The following is a 12,550-nucleotide window of genomic DNA, read 5'->3' on the forward strand; positions in this document are numbered from 1 at the left end:
CAGTTGGTTTGTAAAATATCTTCATTTGTTTTGTCAGATATCTTGTTTTCGTCTGAAGATATGCAGAGAAGTGTGTGTGTGTGTGTGTGTGTGTGTTGTTGTTGTTAATAAACTAAAAAATAATAGGCCTATAATTATATTAAACAATAAATTAAATGAAAGTGTAATTCTATAAAAAAAAAATCGTTAATTATTTTTTTATTTTTTTTACCGATGCTTCGACAATAATAAGAGAACGAACAATGGCATGATGCTTATAACCTTCAAAAAGTAGATATATGCGTTTATTTTAGGTTTAAATGGTGCAGTCTGTCTGAGAGAGAAAGAGAGAGAGAGGGAGAGAGAGAGAGAGAGAGAGAGACTGATCAGGCGCTGAAAGCAGATTAAACGGTTCAACTGAAGTGCGCCTGTGAAACTCCATCGGACTAACCCGTCTTCACTTTATTTATTTACCGGCCCAATGACTCTTCGCAAGGCGATTGATAGTTCGTGAAAATGTTACTCTTCATGTAAGGTGAGTGATTGCACACCATATAAATATTGTTCGCAAACGTTGTGATGTGAAGATGAAGGCGCGTCTCTGACTGGACGAGGTGAATTAGACAGATTAAAGGGAATTAACGTAAATGAATGACAGATTCAATCGCTCTATCATCAGCGTTTATAGAGAAACTTGTGTATGTTTGATTGCATAACAAAAATTTTTTTTTTTTTACATATGCCTTTTTGTAGGCGCTTATTTGTTGCTCATGTCTGACCAAGAAAACATGTTTTATTACTATAATAACATAGTAATAGCATAACTATTTGTCTTTTCTAGTCGTCTGATACAGAGATTCTGCACCACAGGCAATATTATTACATTAGCCTATCTTCTCACAGCATTTTCAGGGAATGCCAGATAACCTTGTTTATTAGAGAAATGAATTCAGCACTTCCTTTGAGAAATGGGGCTTGTAAAAAAAAATATATATATATATATATATATATATCATTAGTTACAGCAAGCCAAAAGGTGCCCAATTCATATAGTGTAGTGTCTGGATGATTCAGGGAATTTGGCAGTTGACAGGCATCAGGCTACAATTAGTATACAATATTGTCCAAGATCCGCAGCACATTTTCTAAAACTTCATTCATTTGATTGATGTAGGCTACTTGATTTATTTTTACCATTTTGTTGCAAACATTACACAACACTGTTATAATAATAAAAATTATAGTGAAAACAAGGGCAGAAATCAGACATGAGATCCGGCAGGCTTCAGAAAGGGCCATAATTCATTTATGCTGTTATTTTTAGGAGCAGCTGAATACTGTGAATTCTTGATGCCTTGTAATTGTAAACTTACCAAAACAGACCGTGCTTAGATGTCTGTCACTTATTTAAAACCTAATAATCTAGTGCTGATATGCTCAGTAAGACCAAATAATAGGCACATGCACATAAAATAATGCTTAAAACATCTGATGCAACTGTGATCTTTGCCCTATGATAACACACACTTCATAGCACATCTGTCTTTCGGGCATGAAGCAGCATTTTACAAGCAGCTAACAGCTGAAATTGGGGGATTTGTGCCAATATTCATTTAAGTGGCTCTTGGAGCGGGAGATCTCCAACAGGAACTGATCTGATTACGCATATAAAAGTGACTGAAGCCCCCAGGGCAAATGACAGCTCTGGTTACAGACACCAAATGTAGCACACACATTTGTGCATGCAAAAGGAAAATCTCACATCCATCCAAAGACACTGACTTTAATTACCGGTATTTGGCCTTAAATTATTATTTGGGGAGAGGTAGAGACATTGTCTATTTATATTCAATATTGATTTCATCAGAATTTACTGCGTGTAAACCACAAGAATAGGTTTTGTGTATATGCAAAAATATCAACTGATAACAACAACCAAATAAGCTCAAATTAAAAAGCTAAAGTTCAGCTAAATGTTTCATTGTCCCTCATAAAAGTAAAATAAGTCATATTAGTATGTCATATATTTACACTACTGTTCAAAAATGTTATATTTGAAAGAATTTATTTTTCATTTTTCTATTTCTATTTCTTTCTATTCAAAGAATCCTGAAAATATTATATCAAGGTTTCCACAAAAATATTAAGCAGCATTGATAATAATCAGAACTGTTTCTTGAGCACAAAATCAGAATTTTAGAATGATTTCTGAAGGATCGTGTGACACTGAAGACTGGAGTAACATTTGGCAGCTGAAAATCTAGCATTACATAATTGTAATATTTCATAAAATTACTGTTTTGATGTATTTTATGATCAAATAAATACAGCCTTGGTGAGCATAAGAGACTACTTCCAAAAACTTTAGAAAACCTATTATATAATATCAAATGTCTTATATGTTGGGCCACCATGTGATGCCTCTGAGGGTTGGAATACCATTATTCCAAAAGATATTTCCTCATTTGGTGTTTTGATGATGGTGGTGGAGAGCGTTGTCTAGTACATCAGGTTGAGATTTGGTTACTGAGAAGGATATACAATGTGATTCACATAATTGTTTACTCGTCAAACCATTCAGTGACCCCTTGCACCCTATGGGGGCATTGTCATCCTGAAAGAGACCACTCCCATTAGAATAGATATGTTTCATCATAGGATAAAGGTGATTGCTCAGAACAGCTTTGTATTGATTTGCAGTGACCCTTCCCTCTATGGGTTCAGTCGGTCCTACACAATCCCAGCAAAATGCACAACATAGCCCATGAACTTTCTTTTAATTTGTCTCTCTTCTGTATATGGGTTGCTTATATATATATATTATGTGACTCTAATGGACTTGCTATCAAAGTATATAAATACATTGGCGTGAAACTATACACATTTTATTATGGGCTTCAAATGCAACACTTTATACATTATGTATGCTCTATCCACCATGCGGTCATTGCTCTGAACAAGGCGGAAGACCCCTGACATAGAGTTTAGTTAGCCCTTTATTCTGATGTCAATATAGTGATCTTAGATTGCAGTATGTTTTTCCTACCAACAATTTCTCTCAATTTTCATTGATATTTACAAAATAGGAAATGCTTCAGGAAATGCTTATATGCTAATTTAATGCATATAGCTAGTCAATCTTAACAATCTTACTGACATACTATTTTTTAGTTGTAGAAAATCCATACATCATAATTAAGAAAAAAGCCTCATGAAAACAAGGAAAGTATTAAAAACGAAACCTTATTAAGTAGTTTGGCATCATTTTTTATTAATAATTATTAAATTATTGATAAAATATTATTCCAAAAAACACACAGAAGAAAACATAAAACAAAAAAATGATATCATATAGAGAGGTCCCCTGCAGACCCTCATGACTGTCTGTCTGTCACAATTATGTTCTGTTCTGTTTCACTTTCATGCTTTTAGGCTAAATCTGAAATCGCCCCCTAAACCCTCATTCACTATTCCCTAGGTTAGTCCACTAATACTGTTCACTTGAAGGAGTGAATGAAAAGGAGTGAGTGGATTCGGACAGCCGTTGAGCTTACATTTGTTGTACTCTCGTTATTGCAGTGCAATGTGGGATTGAATAAGTGCACTCAATAACGTCCACTATGGTTTCGGACACCACTACAAATGGCTGTCCCTTCAAATAACGCCCTATTTGAGGGTATAGGGGGTGATTTGTTTATCGTTAGTTTCTTTGTTCTAGTTTCTCGCCATTCCTAAGTTTCCATGGACTCTTATTCAATCATCACAGCTGTTCGTTATTTTGCCATCACCACTGCACTAGCAATTGGATTACTTGAGTTTGTTTTAATAATACATACTTTGTTCTGTAACCTTTTTGAATCATCTTCATCTGGACTAAAACTTGACTCTCAGATTATTAAATAATTTAACTTTTTATAAAAAGGCAATTTTAGTCCAGGTTGTAAAAATATCATCTGGTGCAACCCCCCAAAAATCTAATGATATTTATGAATTAATACTTTGTGATATTTGTAAAAAAGTTTTACCTTGAAAAACTTATTTTAAAACATTTTGATTAAGATTTGTACATGCACATGTATTAAAGGACAATATGTTATTGTTTTATACTTGATGGTTGAACCACTTGACATTTTTATGTCATTAAAGTGAAACTTTTCTTGATACTGGAACAAAGGTTTTTTTACATTTTATGAAGCCAAAATAAATATGAAGAGAATAATTACAAAAACTTGGTTAAATGTTAGTAAATTTGGTACAATCTTTAAAAAAGATTTGTCCTTTATCGTTGACACTCTTAAATTATTAACCTTAAAATAATTGACCCTGGAATAATAATTACATGTTAATAATTGCATTGTAAAGCACCACATTGTTAGTGAGTGTAACTATATAATGTATGTCATTTTATGTAAACAATTGTTATGTTAACAATTCCGTATATAAAGCACAAGTGGAAAGCACATGTATAAAACAATAAACCTAGTCAAACTAAACATTGAGATGACACGTAACTAAAGCTCTTTATAGGGAAAAGAAAAGATGATGCATTTCCTGTTCTAAGACACATCTCTCCCCTCGTGCTAAGACTCCCAGAAGCCAAGATCCAAAGAACAAATAATGCACACACAGTCACATGCAACTTCCCCAGTTCGTCTTTCTATGTTCTTATTTAGCATCTCTTTCTCTTCCTTCACCCTTATCATCTTCCAAGCTTTCTCTATCTCATTCTTTTCCCTTCTATCTATAGCCTACATCTTTTTCTCATTTTCTCAATCCTCTTCCATTCACCCTTTACTTATAACCCCCGATCACCACATGCAGTGGTCAGATCATGCTGCTCTGCCACTCTTTCACTGTCTTTTTGTTTTGTTGTGCCTGTGTGTGTGTGAGTGGCGAGGCAGCATTAAGATACATTATTAAAGCTGTGCACTCTGTGGTTCTCTCTCTCTCTCTCTCTCTCTCTCTCTCTCTCTCTCTCTCTCTCTCTCTCTCTCTCTCTCTCTCTCTCTCTCTCTCTCTCTCCCCCTCTCTCTCTCTCTCTCTCTGCAAGTCTGAAAGAAGTGTTTAAGGGCAATGATAGGATTACTAAAGTGTTTAAGGAGAGCTTGAAGGATGCATGCAGTGCTGGGAACTTCATAAATATACATCTGCTCAAACAACCCATATAGTGAACAAATCAATCAAAACCATTACCGTTCTACAGTGCTATACAATTTTTTTATTTAAAAAAAAAATTAGAAGAAAAAAATGATAAACATTTCATGGATTCAGTCTTTTTAATTCATCCATTGTAACTATTCTCATTGTTCAACGTCCATTTGTATTGCATTGTTTAAAATCTTTCGTTTGAGAAAGACACAGTAATGGCAAAAAAACTAAAACAAAATAATGGCACTGAAAGATTCTGATAAGGCAGGCTGGGGTTTTTGGGAGAAAAATAGCTGAGAGAAGGATAAACTAACAAAAGCAGAGAACAAGCGAGTGAGAGGGAGAAAGAGAGCTGTGTTCTCTGTTTTTACTGGGATACATTAATTATTCAATAGCTAGGAGATGAAAATGTTCAGAGGGGACTCCGACAGCCCTGATGGTTCTGTCTCTCTTTCTCTCTCTTAATTTCCTCCTCAGACTTCCATTGTCACTTTATGAGTGTTAAGGAAGCTACTTTGTAACTGCTTCTCTATAAGCTTCCCATAACTCAAAATAGATCATTATAGTCAAAATGGCTTAACAGCACATGCTCTACTTAAATAGGGGGATATTACACAGGGGTTGCTAAATTGCAAACTGGAGCAGGGAACAGCATACAAAAAAGGAAAACAGTAACGAACAACAGCATTTAAAGTTGCGGTAATCGATTTCTGAGAAACACTGTTGATATTTTAAATCAACCCAAACACACACATTCCTCCTTTCATTAGCTCCACCCCCAAGATACACAAACTCCCAATGCAAGGACGTCTCTTTGGCTGAAGCAAAGCAAAATAACGCTTAGTGAAAAATAAACCAAAAATGGCGAATGAACGACAAGGAAGAACAAAAAATGAACATTCAGTACACAAGAGTATATACAAGCAAGAGTTTGTTGTTAGTTCATTGTTAGTCACCAGCAGCACACCAGCTCAAGACAAACAATAACATTCAAAACTGTCTTGTTACTATAGATAACATTACAGCAACTGCATAATTTGGTTCTGTGAAATATATAGCAAAACCAATGTTACTCACGCATGGAGCAGAAACAATGCAACCTTGGCGTCCGTTTTCAAGCCTTCCCGCTTAGGTCTTCCAAAGCTTTTCTAATATTAAGGGGGGGTCTAAAACTCTTGCCTTATCACAACCATTTTCCCCCCAGTGATATTCCTCTGTCCTTTTCTCTTTTGTAATGTCTATGCCAAGTGTGTTGTGGTGCTCGATCCGATCCACTTTCAACAGCGTTTCTCAGAAATTGCTTACCACACCTTTAACTAAATATTTCGTTACGTAAAAGACGTAAAATGCTATGAAGGAACTTTTATGCTTCAAATAAATTAGGTTCATTTTAGTGAATCAGTTTGTTCAGGTGGCTATTTATATTTCCATTTCCATTTATAATTATATTTGGTAAATGCTTTTATCAAAAGAGACTTTGCATTTTATCAGTTTATGCATTTTCTAGGAATTTAACCCAAGACATTGGCGTTGCTAGCACCGTGCTCTCTAATGTTTAAATGACAGGAATGAGCTACTCCGTGTACATCAAACACGTCACATGGAAGATTAGTGGAAAACCATTGTTGTTGCTCAAAAAATAAATAAGAGAATGTTACCAGCAATGCCAAGGTCATGGTTTTGATTTCCAGGAAATATACATGAACTAAAAAGTATAAAAATATTCCTTGAATGCAATGCAAATGCTTTAGGCAAAAGCTAAAATGAGATGCAGGGTCTGTGGACAGGCCATTTCAGGCTGAGATGAATTAACGGCCAGACTGAGTTTTATGGTTTGATAAAGGTAGATAAGATGTGTTGAGGCAAGTTGTTTCAAGCCAGTATGAATTTCTTTCTTCTGCTGAACACAGTAACCAGGTAACCAGACAGTTGATTAGCATATTAGATGATTGCAGTATTGGCAAAACATTATGCACTTATATAATACAGTTGTAGGAAATAAATAAAATGGAGTAAAAGAAACACAATACAATACACAAAGAAATACTGTTGTTACAATATCATTCCTCATTTAAACAAGAAAAAAAAATGCTTTTCATTGAGAGAGCTCTTTCAATTAAACAAACCTTTGTGGTACAACAGCTTTGAACATCAAACATAGGCTACTGCAACCTAATGTGACTATTCATTTAATTGGTACCTCCTTGCCAGATCTTTAGTAAGGCCCTTTTGGTAATGTCTAATTTCCCTTTTAGCATATGATTGAACAGGTGGATAGGGTAAAAAAAAATTAATAAAAATAATAAATAATAGATATTACCACACTTCCAGTTGACTGGTTAAGAAATGCAAATATTTTTGGTTTTGTAAAATGTTATGTTCAAATATGCAAATAAGGGATCATCTAATTAAATATGCACTAATTTGCATACATTTCCAGAACAGAAATCCAGGTTCAAAATTCTCATTTTCATGACAAAACATTAGGCTACTTAACCACTGTTCTCTACTAAAAGAGTGAGGTATACTACCAGTGTTGGGGGTAACGCATTACAAGTAAAGCGAGTTACGTCAGACTACATTTTTAAAGTATCTGGTAAAGTAACACACTAAATATCTGAGTTACTTTTTCAATGAATTATATCAGTGAAATTAACAGAAATGAATAAAAACAGTGAAATGCAAACCTACAATAAGTGATGAATTTCACAAATATACAGTACTTTATGTATTTAATCTCACTTTATTAACCAATTTGCTGCTGACCTTTGATTATTCATTTCAACCATACTAATAAGCAAAAATTACTTTACCCAATTCTGCGCCCTATTCCTTTGCAATCCAGAATGACAGCACAGCTGAAAGTTTTGTTTGAGCTGCGCACTCTACTGTACAGGAGTGAATTTGCATTTCCTTCAGCCTGAGGCTTATTAATTTCACTTTTGTTGCATAAGGGCTTTATATTTGCCAAAAATAGAACTTAATTGGTATTTAAAATCAAACAAGCAGATCCAGCACAGATCAGGAAAAGTAACTCAAAAGTAAAGTAACACATTACTTTCCTTAAAAAGTAACTAAGTAATGTGATTAGTAAATCTTTTAGGGAGTACTTTTAAAAGTAACTTTCCCCAACATTGCATACTATGGGAAATGTCTCAGGCGTAACTGACCACAGATAAAACACTCCTCACTCCAAGCAAAATCGACCCTGCTCATCACACAGACAAAAAAACATGATGTGTAGATATGTTACCATGACGGCTAATCTATAAACTGTTCATTTTTTCTTCAAGTTGAGAAAGAATAAGAATGATGCAATAGTGGCAGTGAATTATAATACTGTGAGAGTTGTCTTCTTTGGTCAGTTACGCAGGAATCGTTTCTCATTGTGAGATTAAAAACAACAACATCAGATAACATATGTGTCTTTTTGATAGAGCTGAGGACCCCTTGGAGCACCCACCATGGCAACAAAGAAGAGTCCATGTCTGATGCAGAGGACCAATGGATCAAGAAGAAAACAAAGCACCTGCAGTCTCTGGAATTCATTACTGATGAAAAAAGACTTCTGAATCTTTCTCTTTGCTCATATTAACCTCCGAATGTTCAGGTCCAAAACATCCATATAGATGCAGTGCAAATGGATTGGACAAAAACTTCAAAATCCCTTACACTGCATATATGTATTCTGAGCTTGCCAATGAAATAAAGACATTTATTTAATTTTAGCTGTCAATTTAACAGACTGAGGCACTGAAAAGTCCTTAAAAAAAAAAAAATGAGTAGACCAAAATGATCAAATGAATGCTTTGAAGAATTGGTGATGCAGTCCAAGGAAAAGTTCCTCTTCAATGGGGCGACATATTATCTGACTTAAAGGTAAGTGTAGAGTGTGTATTTGTGTCTGTGTGTACCTATGTATCCATAGTGTTAGGTGTTTACATGTGTGTATATGGCTCAGTGTGTGACGCAATTACACTTTGTCCCAGCCTTTACTAACCTAATCCAATTAGAATACTTGTCAGTAACCTTAGGGTCAACTGTCTGTAACTCTCTGTGCATGTACACTCTAAAAAGTCCAATGGGTCCAATGTTAATATGAAGAAATCTTCTGTATTTTTTTACAGGTGTTTTCCCGTAATTAGAATTTTGCATTGCACAGTGTGCATGAAATGGATTGTTGGGTTAGGGTTAGGTAGTCTTTTCTCCCTTATTGTGAAGTATATCTGAGTGAAACGGCTTCTGGAACGAGAATTTTTTTTAGAGCAGGACTTGATTTTGTCTTCGGGAATTGAATCGTAGGAAGTTGCCAGTTTGCAGTCAGTTGTGGGGGATATTTAGTCCTTCAACCTCCCCCAAGATGTACTTTATTTAAGCTGCACCATGTGTTCAAGGCAGAACGTAGCTAGTAGGTCGTAAGCTCTTGGTAAATCATCATGGTAAATCGTGGTACAACAGTTTGTCACTGGGGCAGTGCCCTTAAAGGGACATCTTTGTATCTTATTTACCCGTAAAAGTAGTACTTAAGGGTACATATTACCACACTAAGGTACTAAAATGCACCTTTTAGAGGTGGATAAGATACAAAGTTGTCCTGGTATTTCATTAGGGGCCAAGCACTGAAAGTGCGTAGGCACTTCTTGAAATCGTTGGCGTTCTTCTTATTCTTCTTCCGCCATGGAAGTCTATGGCAGCTTGCGGGAAAGTTATGAAATTTGGAACACAGATAGAGGATAGTCTGAACTGTCACCATAGCAAATTTGGAGTCTCTAACTCAATACTTCTAGCGCCACCATCTGTCCAAAGTTTTACTCATGTTCATGCTAATAACTTTTGAACCGTAAGGGCTAGAAATAAAATTATATGAAAATCATTTTTCATCATGAAAATTTGTCCGCCATTTTGAATTCTCTGAAAAACCTACTTTTTCGAACACAAAAATTTTACCAGATCATCTTCAGACCATGCAGACAAAAAATTATGGAATTCATGTTGATTCGTCACACCGTTGTTGAATAGCGTGCAAACTAATTTTACGTAGCGCTTGTGAAAACAGACATAAGGCTGTATCTCCTCAACGCTTTATCGTATTTAGACCAAACTTGGTACATGTCATCACAACACAAGCGTGACCTGAGGCTACATGCTGCGTTTCGGCACAGCGACACCTACTGGTCCTGAGATATGAAAAAACCCGAAAGTGGTCTAGTTAGATTCAGGGCGTCATGTCGAGTCGACTGATATCCAATGTCCGATGATTTCCATATCAACCATTTTAGGCGTCGGCCATTTTGAATTTTGTACCAAAATGCGGTATTTTATGAACACATGAACGTATTGTTATGAAACTCGGTATGGGTCATCAGTACGTGTGGAGCCCGAGAAGTTTCGAACCATCGCCACCTAGTGGTAAAATGTTCTAATGCTTATAACTCTGGGTGTGAATGACTGATTTTCACGGGAGTCATCTCCTTAGATTCCTGAATCCTTGCTGAGTCCAACGATACCAAACATGCTGGGTTTCTCCTTACGGTTTGTGTAGCGTTGTGATTTAGGGCTTAAAAAACATTTGCCAATATCTTCAAACCGTTAGACCGATCGAGACAAAACCACCGTAGGAAGTTCGAAAACATAGGTTGCTGGCTAAATGGCAATGCCCAAATGTCAAAATAGTAAGTGGAAATAAAATGCAAACAAAGTCAGGTGTGGGTAATTTTTTATGTGTTTATACATATAAATGTATATAACTCCAAAAAGAAATGAGATATTTTCACCAAATTTGACACACACATCTATGGGTTCACTCTAAGGACACATAAAAAAATTGTGGGATTGTGCCTCTTGTTGACGCACAAGATTATTTGTTCTATAATAGAACAAAACATGAAATTGCCATTGACTTCAATACAGTATTGTGTTATAAAAAATTTATTCTTTATGAACGCATTAGCGTATCGTTACGAAACTCGGTATGAGTCATCGGCACCATGCCTTGAAGGGAAAAAACAAAATTTCCAAAAATGCTAAAAACCTATTGTACTGACACTGGTCTCAAGGTTTGTCATTGTCACCTCACTCTGACCACATCACATTAATTTTTTAACTGTGCCACCTATTGGTTGAAAGTGATAATCCATTAAATCATATTTTTAGTTAATATATATGATTTTTCAGCCATTTTGCCTAAATTCATCTTTAAATGTCTTAAATTGCTCCTTGCTGCAGTCGGTCTGACACTCCCAGCCATGTTGTCATGTCCTATCATCTTCTTTGCACTTGGCCACGATAATGGCTGCTTGCAGATGTATGAGGCTTCCGTAAATATTTAGTAGTGCATAAGTTGTATCTTAGTACCCCTTTACGCCAAGTTGTAACTTGTGCAAAGCTGGTGCAACCAGCCCCTGATTTTGTTCTTATATACTGTACAGTATAGCATATCATGATACTTACCATCAGCACTGTCTGTAAGTGATTTTTGAGAGACAGACTTGTTGCGATACATCTGATGTATGTAACTGCGTATGTACTTTTAGCCTGCTGAAAGATCTATTACAAGCTAGGATCCTGATAGACTAAGTGTACATTTTTAAGCTATTTAGCTGTGCTCAGTGCTAACGTTACATAGTCCACTGCCTGTAATCCTCCCATGTGAATGTCAATGAATTGTATACAATTCTTACGTTAAATAGTCAAACCAAGCCATTAGCGTTAGCTGCCCATGCTAATGATGGAGTACAGCCATTATCTCTCAGAGAGAGCATGAGCAGACCTTTTTATGAGGGAACATGGGCGTAAGGGGGAATTAAACCCCACTCTACAGGCCACTAATCTAATCGAGAGAGAGAGAGAGAGAGAGAGAGAGAGAGAGAGAGAGAGAGAGAGAGAGAGAGAGAGAAAGAGAGCAGTCAACTGAAATGTTTCATTGTGAAATTCATTGAATATGGGCCCCTATATCTAAATGCTACAAGACAGACTTAGTTCCTGGATCCAGTTTAGTGATCTAGCAGTTCACAGAAATTGAATCACTCTATCTTTAGTATATAATGTAATCTTGAGATTTTGCAGTGAGAAGAGGCTTTACGTTTAGAAGATCCCCATTGACCAAGAGGCTGCTGAAGCATATCATGAATAAAATATATTAAATAGTGCTGAAAAGGTAATGAGATTTGTATAGGAAAACCTCAACAACATTTTGTGCTAATCCTCTTGAAGACCGGGTGAGAGAGGGGAGGTGATTGGTATCCTTAAGTGACTAAGCTTTACAGAGAGAATTAAAGGAAGGGATCTATGGATGACTACCTGGCACACCTTTGTATTTAAAACAATAAACAGAGAGTTTTTTAGTGAACAACGTTCTTTGGTAGAATAGCTACTTATATGTTATTATCATTTATTATTAAACTTATCAATATTTAATCAGGAA

General features: G+C 35.8%; 1 protein-coding gene across 1 annotated transcript in view; it reads left to right on the forward strand.

Annotated features, from left to right (window-relative positions):
* The first annotated feature begins 325 nt into the window (after positions 1–325).
* frmpd1a (FERM and PDZ domain containing 1a) overlaps positions 326–12,550 on the forward strand; it is a 34,001-nt gene continuing 21,776 nt past the window's right edge. Inside the window, exons 1-2 of the mRNA XM_084402294.1 lie at positions 326–514; positions 8,565–9,006. The gene's annotated coding sequence lies outside the window, so the exon portion shown is untranslated. The remainder of the gene's footprint in view (positions 515–8,564; positions 9,007–12,550) is intronic.

This window comes from Rutilus rutilus (assembly GCF_951802725.1).
Source record: "Rutilus rutilus genome assembly, chromosome: 2".
NCBI lineage: Eukaryota > Metazoa > Chordata > Actinopteri > Cypriniformes > Leuciscidae > Rutilus > Rutilus rutilus.